At 42.4% G+C, this 19,742-nt stretch overlaps 1 protein-coding gene across 3 annotated transcripts in view; it reads left to right on the plus strand.

The window, feature by feature from the left end:
• LOC127579988 (inward rectifier potassium channel 16-like) overlaps positions 1-19,742 on the plus strand; it is a 114,568-nt gene that overhangs the window by 872 nt on the left and 93,954 nt on the right. Inside the window, exon 2 of one of the 3 annotated variants that reach the window (XR_007957757.1) lies at positions 19,091-19,232. The exons of 1 other annotated variant lie outside the window; for it this stretch is intronic. The gene's annotated coding sequence lies outside the window, so the exon portion shown is untranslated. Of the gene's footprint in view, positions 1-12,056; positions 12,133-19,090; positions 19,233-19,742 lie in introns of those variants that run through there. One more of the 3 variants, XR_007957758.1, reaches the window with a different exon arrangement.

Below are 19,742 nucleotides of genomic sequence, written 5' to 3' on the forward strand. Positions count from 1 at the left end.
GAAAGCAACAACGGGAAATTATCTATTAACTAAAATTCTAGAAACATTAAAATATTTATAAATAAGAAAACAATGATTGATGCTTCTGAGATTTTTTGTAGATTGTTTTATTGGGAATCAGACAGTTATTGAGACTATTATTGTTGAGCTAATTGGCAAATACTGCAACAACAACAACTTGCATTTATATGGCACATTTACGGCAGAGTGTCATCAAAGATAAATTACAAGCTGTATAAGGAAACGTTAAGGCAGATGATCACAGAAATATGTTCTGATGAGTGATTTAAAGAACGAAAGAGAGATGGAGAGATTTAGGGAGTATGTTCTAGAGATAAGAGCCTTCACAACTGAAGGCATGGCTGCCAATGCAAAGAAACAAAACTCAGGATGATCAGAATCTGAGGAGCAGAGATGAACTGCAGGGTTAGATGAAGGAAGAGGTGAGACCATGGGGAACGGATTATGACTTTACTGAACTAGGAGCTGGTGCAGGTCTGGGAGCACAAGTACAATGAGTGAAAGGATAGGATCTTGGTATCATAAGTACACTGGTTGCCTATCTACTCACTTAGTTCTGCAGGTCTGAGTACTAAAAAGAAGAGCATTTACTCATTCAGTGGAAGGCAAGTTGACAAATCATTTTTGTACCATGAATTTATTTTATTTGGAACGGATTAACTCTACAGGGATACTGGTATGTCAGAGGAACAGGAATGAGGAAATATAATTTAAACATTAAATCTAGGTCATATGGTGTAAAGGTCAGTTAACACTTTTTCCACACAAAACACGATAGAAATTTGGAAATCTCTCCCCTGAAATACTGTGGGTTTGAGTACAACTTGAACTCTCCAGATTGTGGTCAGTAGGAGCTTTGTTAGATAAAGATGTTGATGGTTAAAGAACAATAGTCGTCAAGTGGAGCTGAGATATGATCAACCATGCTGGAGTGGGTTTAATAACCCATTCCTGTTTCCATGTCCATAAATCTCTGATTCTTCCTGTGCTTCTCATCTAGTGATGGGTCTGTTCCATGATTTATACATTTCATAAAATTTGACATTTTATTGAGGATGTATCTTTATGAAACAATACATTCAAAAACTACTGCTGAATTAGCCCCAAATATTGTTGAAGGGGAAACTGAGCAGAATTCGTTTGTCTCCTTTCATTACCTCCATCACAATTCTTCTTTACAGGGAAAAGATTTTGGTTTACGTGCTATGATATGCAGCCTTTGGAAAGCACTACTAGTAAATGTCCCATAGAGTTACAAGTGAAATGAAACCTTGTCTCTATAGCTTCATTTTCCCATTTGTATTTTGCAACTTTTATGGCAAACCTACAAGGGTTTTTGCCAAAAGAATCAACTGTGTAAATGCATTACTGGCAGATGGTAATGCAGACAGTCCTTTACTTCTGAACTTAATCCTTCCAAGTGCCTTTTCAAGTTCAGACTTCGCCTCTCAATGGTTCATATTGGTTTTGCCACCTTGCCACAAATGTACGATGCACTGCCTCGCTAAACACTGAGCAGCAGGCTTAACTCAGAGGTTAAGAATTGTGCTAATGGACACGGGGACTCCACTGGTAAAGCACACATTTTGTAGGAATGCCTGGGAAGTCCAGTCATTTGCTTTGATTGCAGTCAGTGGAGTTGCTGTATGGAATCTGTTTCTTTGTCACACTTAACTAATTAAATACGATTTTAAAAATTTAAATGAAATGCTTGGTTCATTTTCAGTTTTACAAATTGCGCACACAGCAAATCGTGAAAGTTAGCACAAGGGAATAACATTGCTTTACTTTTATTACCCAATGGTTGGTTATAAACTAACTCCTTTCTTCTTTACAAGTGATCAGAAGGTCAAATTTGCACTGGAAATCTTCACAATCACACAAAGTCAATGAAGGACTATTCCTTAATACAGATCATCCCCTGGTTCCGTTTTTATAGTTGTCCTAAAATCGATTTTGTCCGTAAATTGGCAAATCACAAAAATCATGCGATATAATAACCATACCTCCACAGTGTTGTAATGAATGACATCAAAAATACATCAGGCTAAAAAGAAAGAACAACTACTAAAAGTGGAATGAGAGAGGAAACTCGTTCTGCCATTCCTAGGAATGAACGTCTGTGCATGTGTTGGACTTTTGAATTTAATAATATTATGGAAGCTCATTCATATGTATGGGAGTCCATCAGTGTTCTTAATCTGGTGTTGCCTGTATATCTGTGTAAATGAGTTTATTACTGTTAGCAGGTTTGCTTTGTTCTGAAGATGCTGTACTCCAGCTGTGGTTTAACCAAAGTTTTATGGGGTTGTCCCATTACCTCCCTGCTCTTATAGTCTTTGCCCTGGCTAATGAAGGCAAGTATCCTATATGCCTCTTCACTGCCTTATCTGCCTGTGTTGCCACCTTCAGTGATCCTTGGGCTTGGACACAGAGATCCCTCTGTTTCTCAGTACTTCCTACGGCTGTATCATTCATTGTGTATGTCCCACTCTCATCGGTCAAACCGAATTTATTGTCATGTGCACAAGTACGGTGAGGTACAGATACAATGAGAAGCTTGCTTGCAGCAGCATGACAGGCATGTAGGTACAGACAACACACAGAATATAAACTATACATAAATAGTCCAAGACAGTGAAGAGAAGGTGTGCGAAACAAAACATCGGTGCAAAGAAAACACAAATCCATGATAGTGCAAGAGGTGGTCCATAAAGTTCCATTGCTGAGGTAGGATTAGGGTAGTGAAGGTCGGTTCTTGAACCTTATGTTTGGAGGAAAGTAGCTGTTCCTGAACCTGCTGGTGTAGGACTTCAGGTTTCTGTACTTCCTGCCTGACAGTAGCAGAGGGAAGAGGGCATGACCCAGATGGAGGGGATCCTTGATGATAGATGCTGCCTTCTTGAGGCAGCGACTCCTGTAGATGCTGTCAATGGTGGGGAGGGCTGTGCCCTTGATGGACTGGGTTGTGTCTACTACTCTGTGCATTGGAATTGCCAGACCAGGCCATGACACAACCAGTCAGGATACTTTCAACCGTGCATCTGTAGAAGTGTGGTTGGTGACATGCCAAATCTCTTAAAGGGTCTGAGAAAGTAGATGCACTACCATGACTTCTTTGTGATTGCAAATATGCAATTTGGCGCTGGAGAGAGGTGACATTATGCAGGCAGCTGGCAGAAGAACACGTTTATATTCACAAGAGACTGAAAATACAGGAATCTGGAGCAATGCAAATGGCCCTGGAGGAACTCAGTGGGTCAGGTAGTTACCCTGAAAGGAAATGGACAGTTGATGTTTTGGGTCGAGATCTTTCTTCTGGACCCTTCATATTTTTTGCCAACCTAAACATTAACTTCGGGTGCAAACTTGGTTTATATATTAATGTTCTCATATTGGTGAGGATTTCTCTCCCAAGTCCTGGATGTAATCCAGCATCTTCTCCCAGTTCCACACAAAGTTCTAATCTAGATTCACAAGGTTATGTGATATTTAGCCAAATTCTTTGGGCAAAAATTAGGTCTAGATGGAGTTGAATTTTGGGAGAGGAGTACAAGTAAGATAAGATAAGATATCTTTATTAGTCATATGTACATCAAAACACACAGTGAAATGCATCTTCTGCGTAGAGTGTTCTGGGGGCAGTCTGCAAGTGTCGCCATGCTTCCAATGTGGAAGCATGCCCACAACTTCCCAACCTGTACGTCTTTGGAACGTGGGAGGAAACCGGAGCACCCGGAGAAAACCCACGCAGACACGGGGAGGACGTACAAACTCCTTAGAGGCAGTGGCCGAATTGAACCCGGGTCGCTGGTGCTGTCATAGTGTTACGCTAACTGCTACCCTACAGTCCTTCAGCATTTGAATGAGGCAATGTGCCACATGAAGGGTACTTTCATCCTTGGGTCCTGCCACATTAAGTTACACTGAGAAATGAATCAAAATTGGTGTAGCTATTATACCTACAACACCAACTGGCCGCATTGACCATTGTCACCTTTGCTGCTCTTCCTGTTTCATTTATTGATCCGTGGGAAGAGGCAGGGCTTTGACAGAGAGTAGATCAGCTTTTAATTTACAATGCAACATAAACACCAATTAAAATTAAGAAATTTATAGTTATTTTGGAATATTAAACATGAATATGGTTTTGCAGTTGGAAATGTTTGACCAGAATTTTTGTGCTGGTAACATTCATTTTCTTAAATTTCCAGTGCAAAGTGAATTGTTATCTCTTTGAGTGTGTTTATTGGTTATACTCCGATTCTGGAGAACAGATGTCTTGAAAACTCACTGGACAGCGTCCTGAAAGGATATTCTTTATAATCAAATGACTTTTTTATTCAGACTATTTCCGGCTGTTTCTATCCAATACGACACACATTTTCCCTGACAAGCACTTTCGTGATAGATAACCGACCAATTACAAATGGAAAGTAAGAAAATGCGCACAGCATTGGCGTAACATAAATGTTGCATGTTAATTGCATATTTTTGGAAATAGCTCATATTTCACAGTGAAATAAGTAGCTGGAATATCATGGCCCATTTCCTGAAGTAAATATCAATTTCAAATAAATCATCTCAACTTTTTGAAGCAAGTGGTCATGACTCCAAGGCAGTGGTATTCAGGGTTCAGACTAGCTGCAATATTAATACTTCAAAACCCAAATAAGCAAATCTAATCCCATGACAAAGTTGCTATATGCAACTAGTGGCATAAAAAAAGCATTCAGAAAGGCAAAGGTTAAAGTAACAGCAACTGCAAGTTGTGTAAAATATTAACCACTAAACGTCTAGTTTTACACGTGTGGCACTGGTAGTATTTAGTGAGACTTGTTTTAAATATGTAATGAGACAGTCTTTCCTCTCCCCGTGACCTATCAAAATAACTTAGTAAAACTGGCACTGAGTTAAAACAGTAAGCATTACTGAGAGAGTTTTAACATTAACATACTAAATGTAATTATAATGTATGGGGAACAATGCTAATAAATTTAATGAACAATAGTTTGATCCACTATGCTAAATCATTCCAGGAATGAATCTGTGGCCTGGTTCATTGCATGTATTAAATGTCAGTATTTTTCCATACATATGCTGCAGTGTCACATAAAACAGTGTGTACTCCAGATGATTCTTCTGTTCAACGTATATATCACATTGTGATTATTTTCCCCCTCACTCTGTTCCAATATTTCTCTGTTCCTTAACTGGTTTTATTCCATGACAAAATTCTCAAGTTTGGTGCTCAGTGGAAAGGGTTCACAGAACAATATCTGTCCCGTGCCAAACTCTCTGTGCGGTGTTTGTGCCTGACTGTGGCATGTTTTTGATTAACTGTCTGTGCTGGGTGTGTGTCAAACTTTACATGTTGTCTGGGCTAAGTGTGTATTGGACTGTCTGTGCAACTCTGTATCTGACTGTGTGTGGTGTGTGTCTTTGTCTCACAGTGATTATCTGTGCATGTTATGTGTCTGACCTTTCTGTGCTTGCTTGTCTGACAGTCTGTGATGCATTCCAGTTGATAGATGGAAAATGCCAAAGGGGAGAAAGAATTGAGTCAAGTGAGGAAGAAATAAGTTCTGTGGGACAAGAGTAAACTCAAAACAACCTGGCCTCAAAAGCACTGTGTCACCTGGACAACAATGATCTCCACCCTCTCATGAACCTTCCCTTTGTTCTCTACACCCCTCCCCACTTTTCCAGTTCTGACAAAGGGTCATTGACTTGAAATGTTAACCTGTTACTCTCTCCACAGATACCGCCTGACTTGCTGGATGTTTCTTTTATTTCAGATTTCCATGCATCTTAATCTTTTTTTCAATTTTCAAGTATATGGCCCCTTAAATGATTCCATTTGGGCACAATTATATTGTGATTGGATGTTAAAAGGTTGACACCAACAGAATTCTACAGCCATCCTCTCCACTTACTTGGTCAAGAGATCCTGTGGGCAGAAAATTCCTCATCTCATAAAGTTTCTCAGTAATTTTTTTCTAGCATTCATCATTGACATTGTGCTGAGTGGAGTTACCACTGCACAATAATATTAAGCTCACAACTTGGGTCTAGCTGGATATCTGACTTGAAGCAAGCTGGACAAAGATTAAAGTGGGATGGCACAGCTGCAGGAACATGTGTTTGAAGTCTCACTTGCATTATGTACCAGTGAATTATTTCACATTGCAGCGAAAACTGGTCAATCTGCTTTGTGAAAATGAAATTATAATAATGTATTTAAGAACAAGGGCAATGCAAAAAGATGAAATAATAATAATTTACAGTCCTGCAGATAGAGGCTCAGTGAACACAGTGTAAGTGATCAGACCTGCTGAAATCCACACTGCAGGACTGGCAAGGGAGATGAATGCTGGCTCTTTAAGGGGCAACCAGAGTGCATACCTCAGTGTAGCATTGTGGTGCTCTGACAGCTTCTGGACAAGCCACGCCACTGGAGGGATATCCCTTCTGAGGGAGGAACATGGCCACGTGAGGGAGGGGAGCAAGGGAAGAGCAGACGGTGGTGGGAGGAACATGGCCACAGTGTGGAGTACACACACCAGGGTTGGAACACAAGTCTGCCGCTTCCAATGGTCCGTAATATCCCGTGGAAATCCAGTTTTGAACGTCAAGGTGACAACACATTTACACATCGGAGGATGGTCTTAGTGTGAAGACGGGACTCTGGAGAAGAAACTGTCAAACTTTGGTTCCACTAACATGAATCTGGCTTTCAAACAATGAATTCCTGACTGCTGTGTACCAACTAGGATTATAATTTTACCGTGTAGGCTCCAATCAGATTGGTACAGGCCAGTGATGTCAGGAGAAGAAAGTATCTATTTTAGTCCACTGTATTGTAACCTGTATCAATAGGAATTGGAATTGGTTTACTATTGTCACAAGTACTGAGATACAGTGAAAATCTTTGTATTGCATGCCATCCATACAGATCATTTCATTACATCAGTACATTGAGTTAGTACAAGGGAAAAGCAATAGCAGAATACAGAATATAGTGTTACAGTTACAGTTGCAGAGAAAGTGCAGTGCAGGTAGACTACAAGGTGCAAGGACCATGAAGAGGTAGATTGTGAGGCCAAGAGTTCATCTTTAACATACAAGAGATCCATTCAGGATCTTATAACGACAGGATAGAAACTGTCCTTCAATTTGGCGGTGTGCATTCACAAGTTTTTGTATCTTCTGCTCAATGGAAGGAGGAGAAGACAGAACGCCCAGGTTGGAAGGGGTCTTTGATTATACTGGCTGTTTTTCCAAGACAGCGAGAAGTGTAGACAGGGACCATGGAGGGGAGGCTGGTTTTTGTGATGGACTGAGCTGTGTCCACAACTCTCTGCACTTTCTTGCGGTCTTGGGCAGAGCAGTTGCCATATCAAGCCGTGATGCATCCAGATAGGATGCTTTCTATGGTGTATCTAGAAAACTTGGTGAGGGTCAACATGGACATGCTGAATTTCCTTAGCCTTCCTCTCCTATTGTCCCTTTTCTGACAGGTTTCATGACCCTCACCTCTTAAAGATACCGTAGCATGCTTCGATCCTGCACTGAGCCATTACATTTCCTTAGAACTGAATTTAAATTGAATTTAAATACTGCAGATGCTGACGATCTGAAATAAATTGAGAAAAAAATTGCTAAAATATCTTGAATTGGTCAGCTTATGGAAAACCTTTGAGAAGCTGAATGGCCTTCTACTCCTGTTCCCAGTGTTGATTGTTTCTTTACAACCACAAGAAGAGTGGACAGATCCATGATTTAACACCTTAATCCAGTGGTGACAGATCCAACAGCCCTGCTCTCCCCCAGTCTCCTCCACTGACGTAGAAGCCGAGATGACACTTTCAGTAGGGTTTGAACTCACCATTTTTTTGCTTTGGGACAAGTCTCAAAGTCCTAACCATGTACCTGACCACAGCTAAAGTCAGCTGACAATTTCAGTGTTTGTCATTGCAGTTATAAGCACAGTTACCCATGGCCTCCGCCACCAACAACAAGAGCAACGGATGCATGGGAATACCACTGCCTACAGGTACCCCCAAATTCACAGATCATTCAGAATTCAAAATATATTTCCATTCCTTCATTATCACTGAATCTAAATCCTGGAACTCCCTACACAACAGCACAGTGGAGTTATCTTCGCCAGAATGACTGTAAAGGTTCAAGTAATCACCTCATCGCTACCTAAATCACGAGCAATTAAGGATGGTCAATAAATCTTGGCTTTGACAGTAATTTCGACATACCCTAAATGAACACAAAATAATGATATCCTGTTGTCTTCATGTATTGGAAATGGTCATTGCCTGGGGCTTTTGTGGCACGAATGTTACTTGCAAGTTATCATCCCTTGCCTGAATGTTATCTAAGTCTTGCTGCATGCTTCATTTACTGAAGTACTGCAGTTGGAAATGAACATTGTGCTATTGTTCAGTTCCATTTTCCCATCCCCACTCTTGACCTTAAGATGGAAGGAAAGCCATTGATGAAGCAGCTTAAGATAGTTGGGTCTAAGACACTGTCTTGAAGAACTTCTGCAGTGATGTCCTGGGATGGGGATGATTGAATTCCAGTGCTCACAGCCATCTTCAACCATTGGAGCACTTCCCCCTTGATGCCTATTGGACCAAGGATGTAATGAGATCTGGAACCAAGTATTCCTGATGAAACCCAAATCGAACAAAGGTTAGCAGGTAAGAAGTGAGGAAGTGCTGCTTCATAACATTGTGCATAACAGCTTCCATCAGTTTGCTGATGATTGTGACTGACTGATTGGTTAGTCATTAGGTGAATTGGATTGGTCCTACTTTATTTTTGTGAACAAAACATGTGTGGACAGTTTTCCACATTGTCGAGTAGATGCCGGTGTTGTCACTTTCTTAGAACAACTTGGTGAGAGGCTTGCCTAATTCTTGAGCACAAGTCTTCAGTGCTTTTTCCTGGAGTGTCTGGGACTCTGGGTAGGTGAACAATTACAGGACTGCCCAAGAACGGGGAAGCTTGAGTGTGTTTCCGTTAAAGTGACCGGAAAATTTAAAAACACATTGGGAAATCTTTGCGTTTCCACAGACATGAGTGACTGCTCTATTGAATCAGTTGGTTTCATAACCTTGATATGGGGCCACTTTATTTCACAAACCTTTTACTTTATGCTGTCATGCGCTATGTCCTACAGAGGGCATTAATGCACAATTTTTGTTTCATTTTATGTCATCATCCTTCGAATCGTGGTCACAGCAGTTTTTGTGCCAAATATTCCAGTTGCTAATTATCATTTCTGCAAGTCTTGTTTTCCTAGTTGGAAAGGTAGTGGATTTCTAACATCGATTTGTGACCATGCAGTGCAAGCCTGCTGTCTGTATCTTTTCTGCTTTCTTTAAGGGAGAATCCTAATCCAATGAATACCTCTTTATTTTGTCATCTGACTCTAATGATGGCAGGTAACTGTGGATCCTTGTTACTGCTTACAATATGTCACGAAATGCAATAATTCTGTCCTTGTAGTTTTACCAGCAGGATTCAGACTTTGATAATCTTCACACAGAGTTATTTTACTGGAAAATAATTGACGTCAGTAGTTCCTTGAGGATAAAATCCTGCAATGTCGGACTTATTACCTGTTCACCTTTGTTCAGGTTGGGTTTCATCAGGAATACTTGGCTCCAGATCTCATTACATCCTTGGTCCAAATAGCATCAAAGGGCAAATACTCTCATGCCAGTACGTAACGAAACAAATGCAACATCCAAGGACTCAGGCTCAGGGCAGTCCCTGATGTGTTCTGAAAATCATTGCCAGTCCTTCATCAATCACAATGAAAAGCCACAAGCAAAGTTTTGAAAGGATTAACTTTATATTTCTAGCTGTTGTTTTTAATGGGGTGGCATTTTTCTTGCTGCTGGGATCTTGAAATTATTGGTTTTATGCTCATCTTTTAACAAAGAGGTGAATACAGCTACTGGTTAATTTGCTATTCTGGATGTTTGTATCAGTTTGCCAAAACATTTACAATTTTTCGAACTACAGGACAAACTTGTTCAACAATAAATTCCATCCAGTCATTCAGGCTGGCTTTGCTGCTATCCTAGTGATGTGCACTGGGGGTAAACATATCTGCCAAGGGAACAGCATTCCACAGAGAACTGTCAGTCCTTCCTGGACTTAGCTCCTAGTGATGTCAATACACAGTTACAACATGCAGAATGGAAGCTGCTAATTGCTGTGTCCAGTGTAAGTCATGCGGAAGACAGGAAGGAGAGGGAGGAGATTCAGAAAGACGGTGGAGGGAAACCAGACTGATGCAAGGAGCAGGGAGACCGCAAGGATTGGGGTGAAGATGGTGGGTAATGAGGAAACACAGAGAAGGTGGAGACTGAGAAGTACTAGTGCGAAACATCATTTGTAAACCAACAAACTATTTTAGTTTAATTCAGCTTTCATCATGAGATATATTGTTTCTAGTTACGTATTTCATTCTAAAAATAAATATCCAACATAGTTGAAACTTTAGCTTCAGTGAGGCTGCCTTTAAGTTAACTTGTCATTCATTTAGTTTGGATGCATTGTTCCTCTAATCTGGAGATTGTGTCTCGTGAAGGAATGACCTCTCCTGCCAAAAATTTTTCTTATTTAATTAGCCCACACAGGGTATTTCACCCCCGTTGTACAAGCAGAGACCATCTGATGGCCTCAGATGCTTTCTCATGTTGTGAACTTTCTCAGCAACCTTTTGCTCAGATTTTTTTTCCCCAGTGTTTGGGAGCTATGGCAACATGCAGGTTTATGACTGTCCTCTTGTAGTACCTCATTAACACTTCAAATCATTTTACCTAGTCCCATGACTGCTGACTAATGTTCAGCCAAAAAAATATTGCATTGATACAAAATAAATATTATAAATTGGAAAAACAATTCTTTGGTAATGTCAGTAAAGCTCAGAATGTTATAAGCATCAAGATAAATATCTCTTAAATGTTCAATGTGTTTTTTTTAATTCTGGTAATCCTCCTGAAGCATCTCTGGGAGGTTTATCCTGTTAAAGGGAGTAGATAATTGCAACTTCACTGTCGTCATTCCTGTTCTATAACCTTGTGGAACACACATCTGTGATCCAAAAACAGAAAATGCTGGAAACACTCAGCAGGTCAGGCAGCATTTATGGAAAGTTGAATTAGAAGGTTAATAAATTAACAGCACGTTAAGAGACATGCAAGACCGCAGATGCTGGAATCTGGAGCAAAAAACAATCTGCTGGAAGAACTCAGCGGGTTGGGCAGCAGGGAGGGAAAGGAACTGCTGATGTATCGGGTCGACAGCAGCGCATTAAGCTTCTTTGTCTGTGTGATATATTGTAAATCGTGAGGCTGTGGCACGTGCCCAGCAGACCACTCTTCACAAATAGAAAAAGAAAAACTAGGCCAACATGATAACGGGCATGAAGGGTCCAGGAGCAGAAACGGAAAAGAGATAAATATGTTAGTTTTCAGTAGGAGATAAGGTTGGGGAAAGGATGGGTAGAACAATGGGAATATATCTGACTGAGTGAATCCAAATGGCTTAATGGAAACAGATACCATCCCATTCAGTTTCCTTGTCTGTGAAAGTGGTGAGGCTGTGGCTATTCTTGCTGTCATGTTGACCCAGTTTTTCTTATTCTATTCATGTTAATCTAGCCTGATGGATGTGTCCCACAGCCCCACCATTTGCAATGCATTACACAAAGAAGCTTAATATGTTGGTAACTGTCCCATTAAGTTATTTATTAACCATCTGATGCAGCTTTTGTAATGGTTACAATCCCTGAAGGGCAAGGAAGAGGTAAGTTTGCTCCAAGGTGACATGTCTCAGGAGGAAAATTGGAACTGACGCCATAAACTGACCCCAGATCCCGGCACATCCTAGAACTTCCATAGCACTCCAGTGTGGCAGTACTGGTTAGTCAGTCAGTTGGCTTTTGTGGCACCTGGATGACTGGACCCACCACTGAGAGTGGAATCTTTCTCACTCAGCTCCAGTCATGGATCTAACCCAAAGTTGAAGTAGGATGGATGGACCTATCCATCGAAGTGTTTCAGCCCTGCACTGGTAAGTCCGTCTGATTGAACTCCAGCAGTGTCACAGCCTCTCCGGTTGCCTCTTGTCAACCTCCTGCTTCAGCAACCTGAGTTTAGTTCATTTGAGTGTTACTCTTCACAGAATCAGAATAAGCAGCGTGGAAGGAGGCCATTTGGCCCAAATATCCTGTGATGGGTCAGTGCGAAAGCGGTCTCATGGGTCCCACTTCCCATTCCTTTCCTACACAATGGCATATTCTTTCCTTTCAAGTACTTAACTAATTCCCTTTTGAGTGCCACAACAGAAACTGCCTCCAGTGCTTTTCCACAGGCAGATGTCTATCATGTGGGAAAGTTAGAACAGAGAACATAGAACACTACAGCACAGTACAGGGCCTTTGGTCCACATTGTTGTGCCGACATTTTATCCTGCTCTAAGATCTGTCTAACCCTTCCCTCCCACATAGCCCCCTATTTTTCTATCATTCATGTGTCTATCTAAGAGTCTCTTAAATGTCCCTAATGTATCTTCCACCACAACCTCTGCCAGCAGTGTGTTCCACGCACCCACCACTCTCTGTGTAAAGAACTTACCCCTGACATCCCCCTTATACCTTCCTCCAATCACCTTAAAATTATGTCCCCTCGTGTTAGCCATTGTCGCCCTGGGAAAAAGTCTCTGACTGTCCACTCAATGCATACCTCTTATCATCTTGTACATCTCTATTAAGTCACCTCTCATCCTCCTTCTCTCCAAAGAGAAAGGCCCTAGCTCACTCAACCTATCCTCATAAGACATGCTCTCCAATCCAGGCAACATCCTGGTAAATCTCCTCTGCACCCTCTCTAAAGCTTCCACATCCTTTCTATAATGAGGCGACCAGAACTGAACACAATACTCCAAGTGTGGTCTGACCAGAGTTCTATAGAGCTGCAACATTACCTCGCGGCTCTCGAACTCAATATCCTGACTAATAAAGGCCAACACTCCATACGTCTTCTTAACAACCCTGTCAACCTGTGCAGCAACCTTGAGGGATCCATTCTTGCACAGTATGGAATGTTCTCTTTGCTAGAATGGTTCCAGGGTTGAGAGACTTTCAGTTATGTAGATAGATTGGAAGAGCTGGGATTGTTCTCCTTGGGTGAGAGGGGATATATTTCAAATCTTGAAGGGTCTAGACAGAGTCTTCCCTTAGGTGCAGAGGTCAAGAACCAGAGGACATGGCATGAAGATGGAGACACAAGAGAATACAGATGCTGAAATCTGGAGCTTCTCACCTTCTCCAATAAATAAGTTTTTCTTCATTACTTTTTGTTCACTTTCCAATCACCTTTATTCTATTCACCATAATGTAGCAGTTAGCGCAACGCTATTACAGCACCAGCGACCCAGGTTCGATTGCGGCCACTGTCCGTAAGGAGTTTTGTACATTCTCCTCATTGTCTGCGTGGGTTTCCTCCAGGCGCTCCGGTTTCCTCCCACATTCCAAAGACGTATGGGTTAGGAAGTCGTGGGCATGCTATGTTGGTGCCGGAAGCGTGGCGACACTTGCGGGCTGCCTCCCAGAACGCTCTACACAAAAGGTGCATCTCACTATGAGTTTCGATGTACATGTGACTAATAAAGAGATCTTCTTCTTCTTCCCTCCAGCATCTAGTAAACTGCTCTCCCTTTGTCCATTTTCTCTCTCCTCCTGATCCACCTGGCCCCATCACCCTGTCTCTTCCCCGTCCTCCATCCCTTCCACCCACCCATCACCCACACACTCCTCCTACTGGTTTCCATGCCCCACTACTCCCTTCTGCCCTCCCCACCTCCGTCCCTTGATTCCCTGCTCCACCTTCCTCTCCTATCAGATCCCATCATCTTCCGTCAATCATTTCCCAGCTTCTGACGCTATTCCCACACTCCCCCCCCCTCATCTGCCTGTCATCCCTCCTCACCTGGATCCACCTATCACCTGCCAGCTCTTGCTCCACCCCTTCCCTCTACCTTTTTATACTGTCCACCTCCTCTCTATCTTTCAGTCCAGATTAAGAGTCTTGACCCAAATCGTCGACTGTCCATTTCCCTCCATAGATGCTGCCTGACCCGTTACGTTCCTCCAGCATCTTGTGTGTTGCTCTAGATTTCAGCATCTGTATTCTCTTGTGTCTCCACCCTCTGGTTCTTGACCTTTCCACCAAAAGGAAGAGTTTCTATCTACTTTGTCTAGACCCTTCAAGCTTTGAAGTAGCTCTATCGGCTTCCCTCTCACCCAAGGAGAACAATCCCAGCTATTCCAATCCATCCACATAATTAAAGTCCCTCAACCCTGGAACCATTCTAGTAAAGAGAGCATTCCATACTGTGCAAGTTTCCCACATGACAGACATCTGCCTGACCCAACTTGTTTTTTTACTTTAGTTCAACCCAAAGGCATAGTGATTCCATAATATTGTGCCTGGCATCAATCAATGGAACCCAAGGGAAAGTTTTAGTCAGCTGACAGGTCCCACTAGATAGGATACTCCCAGACTGGCCCAAAATCAATTATTCTTAGTGTTTTCCTGGGAGTGAACCCTGTGTTCCCAGAGTGGGAGCACTTGTGCAGAAAGGAAAATATTCAGCAGAGACATTTCTTAGAATTTCTTTTTTCCCAAGTGGCCTGAACTGAACTAATGGCCAAGACTGAAGTGTATCATGGGAGGCATGGTTTCCTTCCATGTAGCACATGTAATAATTGTGATGCTTCACAATGAAGCACATGTTACAATTGACATATTTTCTTCAATGGATCGAGTCAGACTTCTTTGAAGAACACATTTTTAGTCTGAAAGGCTTGAATTCTGAGTTAAATTATTTTCTTTTAAATTTACTTGTTCTAAAAATCAAGACATGAAACATTTATTGCAGCATAGAGTCCCTGTGAGCAAAAATATGGTGAATTATGAGAGAAGTTGAGACCCCTTCTGGTCAGGGAATCTGAAATAAAAAGAGAAAATGTCGGAAACACTCAGCATCTGCAGAGAGGGAAACCGAGTTAATCTCTCAGGTCGCAGGTTCTTCATCAGAACTGCAAAAATGAGGGAAGTTGTTAGTTTTATGTTGCGGAGAAGGTGGGGGAGAGATGGATGGGACAAAGGAAATTTCTCCTATAGGATGAGGCTTGAATGACCTCGGCAATCCTAATGTTTACGAAGCTCTCCGATTGACAGATTGCTGAGGGCTGCAAGGAAGAGAGAAAACAAAGGGATACGTTGCTGTGAAATGCAAGTTAGTTTCAGATTAGTTTATTGTTATATACACCAGGCTGTAATGAAATTCCTTGATGGTGTGAAGCTCACAGAGTAAACAGTCTACATGGTAATAATAAGCACAACAATAACTATAGTGCTGAGCACAAAACGACAGAACGGTGCAAAGAACTCAGTGCAATCTGAAGTAGTGCAAAAAGAAATGCTAAAGTGACAATAACAGAATAACTGAGAGAAGTAGAGTAGGAGTCCGAGGATGTGGCAGCACCACTGGGAAGGGGATGTGAAAGAGGTGATTGGTTCAAAAGTCTGATAGTCAGAGCTATTGTTAAAACCTGAAAGTACAAGAAGAATGCAGGAAATGTCCACCGGATCAATCTGTCTATGTAGAGAGAAGAACTTTGATATTATAGGTTGATAATTCAGATATAAATGGAGAGAAAGTGATTTAATTGAGATTGTTGAACTCAATATTGAGTCCGCAAGCTGCACCATCCCCGATAGATGATGAGGTGCTGTTCCTCAAGCTAACATGGGTCCTCATTGGAACAGCACAGGAGGAAGAAGGGAACTGGAATGAAAAAGTAAATTGGCAAACATTTGGAAGATAAGGTTTACCCTTGTGGACTGTATGGACGTACTCTATAAAGTGGTCACCCAATTTGCATTTGGTCAGAAAATCCACCTGTTAAAAGCCTTTTTGGAGAATTTTCTGCAGGATTTAATCAAAGAGCAATCTATCATCTTCCTGGTTAAAAGCATCCAAGTGCAGGCATGATGCATCCTTTCAACAACAACAACATAGTGCATTTGATGTAACATCAACCACAATGTACTTCATAGAAGTGTCCTAAAAAAACATTTGTCATGGGACCTCATGGACTATGCGGACAAATGAGCCAAAAACTTGGTTATAGAGATAGAAAGAAGGAAAAGAAGAAGCTGGGAAATAGAGGTTGAGGCAATTTAAACCTAAAATTAGAAATTTAACATTAACTAGCAATGTACTGTGATTAGGAGTAGGAGGAAATTAGTTTGCAAAGTCATCAGTGCCAGGGTTAAAAATTCCCTTGTGTTCGCTCCTGGGGCTTCATTGTTTTAGAAAACCCAGTAACAGTAGAAAGTGTGAGCATACTTCCACCCCTTGATATGCATCTGCCACTTTGTAAACTCAGATCTTTGCACTTTGACCCTGCCTTGACAACAGATGATTGAGCCCTGACCCTGACCTTCAGGGATCATGACCTTCCCTGTGTCAATTTTCACTCGTCTCTAGTCACAACCTTTGTTTGATCACCCCATCTCCACCACCTCCAAATCCTCACTGTGATACCCCTGTTTAACTAACCTGCTTAGACAGGATGGGGACCGGTGCCCAAAGGTAACTGCTGCCAGATTTCTTCAACTGCCCCACGAGAATCTTATGCACCAAAAGATGTTTTGACTAATGTCGACATTCCCTCTCCTGGCTCTGAGCTTCACCTACTGGAAACGTATTTTTGTAAATTCTGTTGTGGAGAATTCACTCCGAAAATAAACACCTTGAAGGGAACCCCTTGTGCAAGCTGCTGATCTCCAAGTATTCAATTCCTGATGTGCGTGACTGGAGCCCAGTGCTGGGAATGTCAAACCCTACAAGACTCTGGTTACAATTACAAACGTTATTAGAATCAGAATCAGATTTATTATCACTAACATAAATGATGTGAAATCTGCTGTTTTGCACCATCAGTTCAGTGCAAAGACATTACCAAAATAAATAAAAAGTGCAAGAAAGTAACGGAATAATGAGGTAGTGTTCATGGGTTCATGGATCATTCAGAAATCTGATGGTGGAGGGGAAGAAGCTGTTCCTGAATCATTGAGTGTGAGTCTTCAGGCTCCTGTATCTCCTCCCCGATGGTATTAATGAGAAGAGGGCATGTCCCGGATGGTGAGGGTCCTTAATGGTGAATGCCGCCTTCTCGAGGCACCACCTCTTGAAGATGTCCTCGATAGTGGGGAGGCTTGTGCCCATGATGGAGCTGAGTCTATAACCCTCTGCAGCCTCTTGTGATCCTGTGCATTGGAGCTTCCATACCAGGCTGTGATTCAACCAGTCAGAATGCTGTCCACTGTGCATCTACAGAAATTTGCTAGAGTCTTTGGTGACATCTCAAATCTCCTCAAGTTCTTAATTAAGTAGAGCCGCTGATGTGCCTTCTTCATGATTGCATCAATGTGTTGGACCCAGGATAGATCCTCTGAGAAGTTGATGCCCAGGAATTTGAAACTACTCACCCTTTCCACTGCTGACCCCTCAATGAGGACTGGTGTGTGTTCTTCCAACTTCCCCTTCCTGAAGTCCACAATCAGTTCCTCGGTCTTGCTGTGTTGTTGTTGTTGTGACACCGCTCAACCAGCCGATCTATCTCACTCCTGTAAGCCTCCTCATCGCCATCTGAGATTCTACCAACAACAGGTGGCATTGGCGAATTTATAGATTTCACCGTGACTGCATAGGATTCCTCTGGGTTCTCCAGTTTCCTCTCACAACCCAAAGGCATGCAGATTGGTAGGTTAATTGGTCAGTGTAATATCCCCCTAGTGTGTAGATGAGTGTTAGAAGCTGGGGAGCGTAGGGAGAATAAAATGGGATTAGCACGGGATCAGTCATTACTAATAACAGCATCACACTGGATAATAGAACATCCCTTGTGTGGAACACCTTTTCTTATAAGAGGAAAGCCTGGGCAACACTGAATTGAATTCGCCTCAACAAAAAGTGCAACATCGGTCAGCCAAAATCTAATTTGAAATCGCAGTGGGGCAGTTACCATCCAGAACCAAGTGCTAAAATGGGAGCTGTACAACTCATGATGAGACCAGGCTCTGCTGAATGCAGTAGGTCCTTAGCTGTGCAACATTCACACGAGGGAGTCAGCCCTTAAGGACCCAACCCTCACGCAGTCAGTCAGCACCAGTATACGTCACTGATCCCACGGAGGTGAGCAGTAGAGTCAGAGAGGCATACAGCACAGAAACAAGACCTTTGGCCCAACAAGTCCATGCTGACCATCAAGCACCCATTTATACCGAGCCCATGCTAATCCCATTTTATGCTCCCTGCGCTCCCCAGCTTCTAACACTCATCTAAACACTTGGGGATCCTTACAGTGGCAAATTAACCAACCAATCTGCATGTCCTTGGGTTGTGGGAGGAAACTGGAGTACCCGGAAGAATCCCATGCAGTCACAGTGAGTGCAAACTCCACACAGACAGAATGTGAGGTCAGGATCAAAGCCAGGGTGGTTGGAGCAGTGAGGCAGCAGCTCTACCAGCTTTGCCACTCTCCCACCCAAACGGAAGAGGAAGAGAGCTTCTGTTCTATTGAAGTGCTTATAGTTGGGTTAAATGGCAGGAGGGTTGCCTTGCGCCCTAGGGTTGGTGGTGTGAAGATGCAGAAGGCCAACCAACAAGGAGGTGATTCCATCAGGAGTGAGATGTTTCAAATTGTGTGGCAATGCTAAAAGAGATTTCTTGATCTTAAGATGGGTCAAGGTGAACTGCATCCTACCACAGATACTGGTCTCTTCCACACGAATTCACACTAACCCTTATTCCATCCACATTGCAACAAATCTCACCATCACCATCCACCCTCTGCTCAAAATTGACATCCTACCCCCTCCCTCTCCACATGGGGGTCAAGCCTCCAAAGGAAGGATAATCTAAAGCTCACTCTGTGTCTTTCATCTCTTCCATTCAGGTTGAGGAATCAGAGGGAGGCCACCCTTACGGGAGGGAGTGCTCAGTGCCTCAGACTGGAGGAGACTGTCTCCTTCTTATGGGCAGAGTGGCCACAGAGGACCAAACCATCTCAGAAGCAAAACCTATAAAGTATCTGCCAGAGGTACCCACTAACAATGTTGCATTGTGTTTGCTACATTTGAATTGATCTACAGTGGACATCCTAATTGCCATGTGAACCATGAACAGGTTTTGGGCACAGCCTCCATTATGTTGTTTCTGTTCCTCTCTCATATGGGAAATGGATATATTGGGTAAAGAGCTTTGTGGAGTTTGGCCATGGAGTGCATTGCTGTGGATTAATTGAATTCCCCAAAAGGTGGAGTAGGTGTGAGAGCCAACTACTGTTAATGGGATAGAAAATTGGTATCTTCCCAAATCATCCTGACATAACAGGAGTCTTGGAAGAGGTGCCACTTGAAACCATATCAGGCTGTGAATTGCTGCCATTCGCTAACCTCAATATAGAGTCATAGTCATACAGCAAGGAAAAAGGCCCTTCAGCCCAACTCATCCATACTGACCACGATGCCAATCTAAGCTCATCCCATTTGCCAGGATTTGGCCCATGTCCCTCTAAACCTTTCTATCCATGTTCCGGTACAAATGCC

The sequence above is a fragment of the Pristis pectinata genome, chromosome 18 (assembly GCF_009764475.1).
Source record: "Pristis pectinata isolate sPriPec2 chromosome 18, sPriPec2.1.pri, whole genome shotgun sequence".
In the NCBI taxonomy this organism is placed as follows: Eukaryota; Metazoa; Chordata; class Chondrichthyes; order Rhinopristiformes; family Pristidae; genus Pristis; species Pristis pectinata.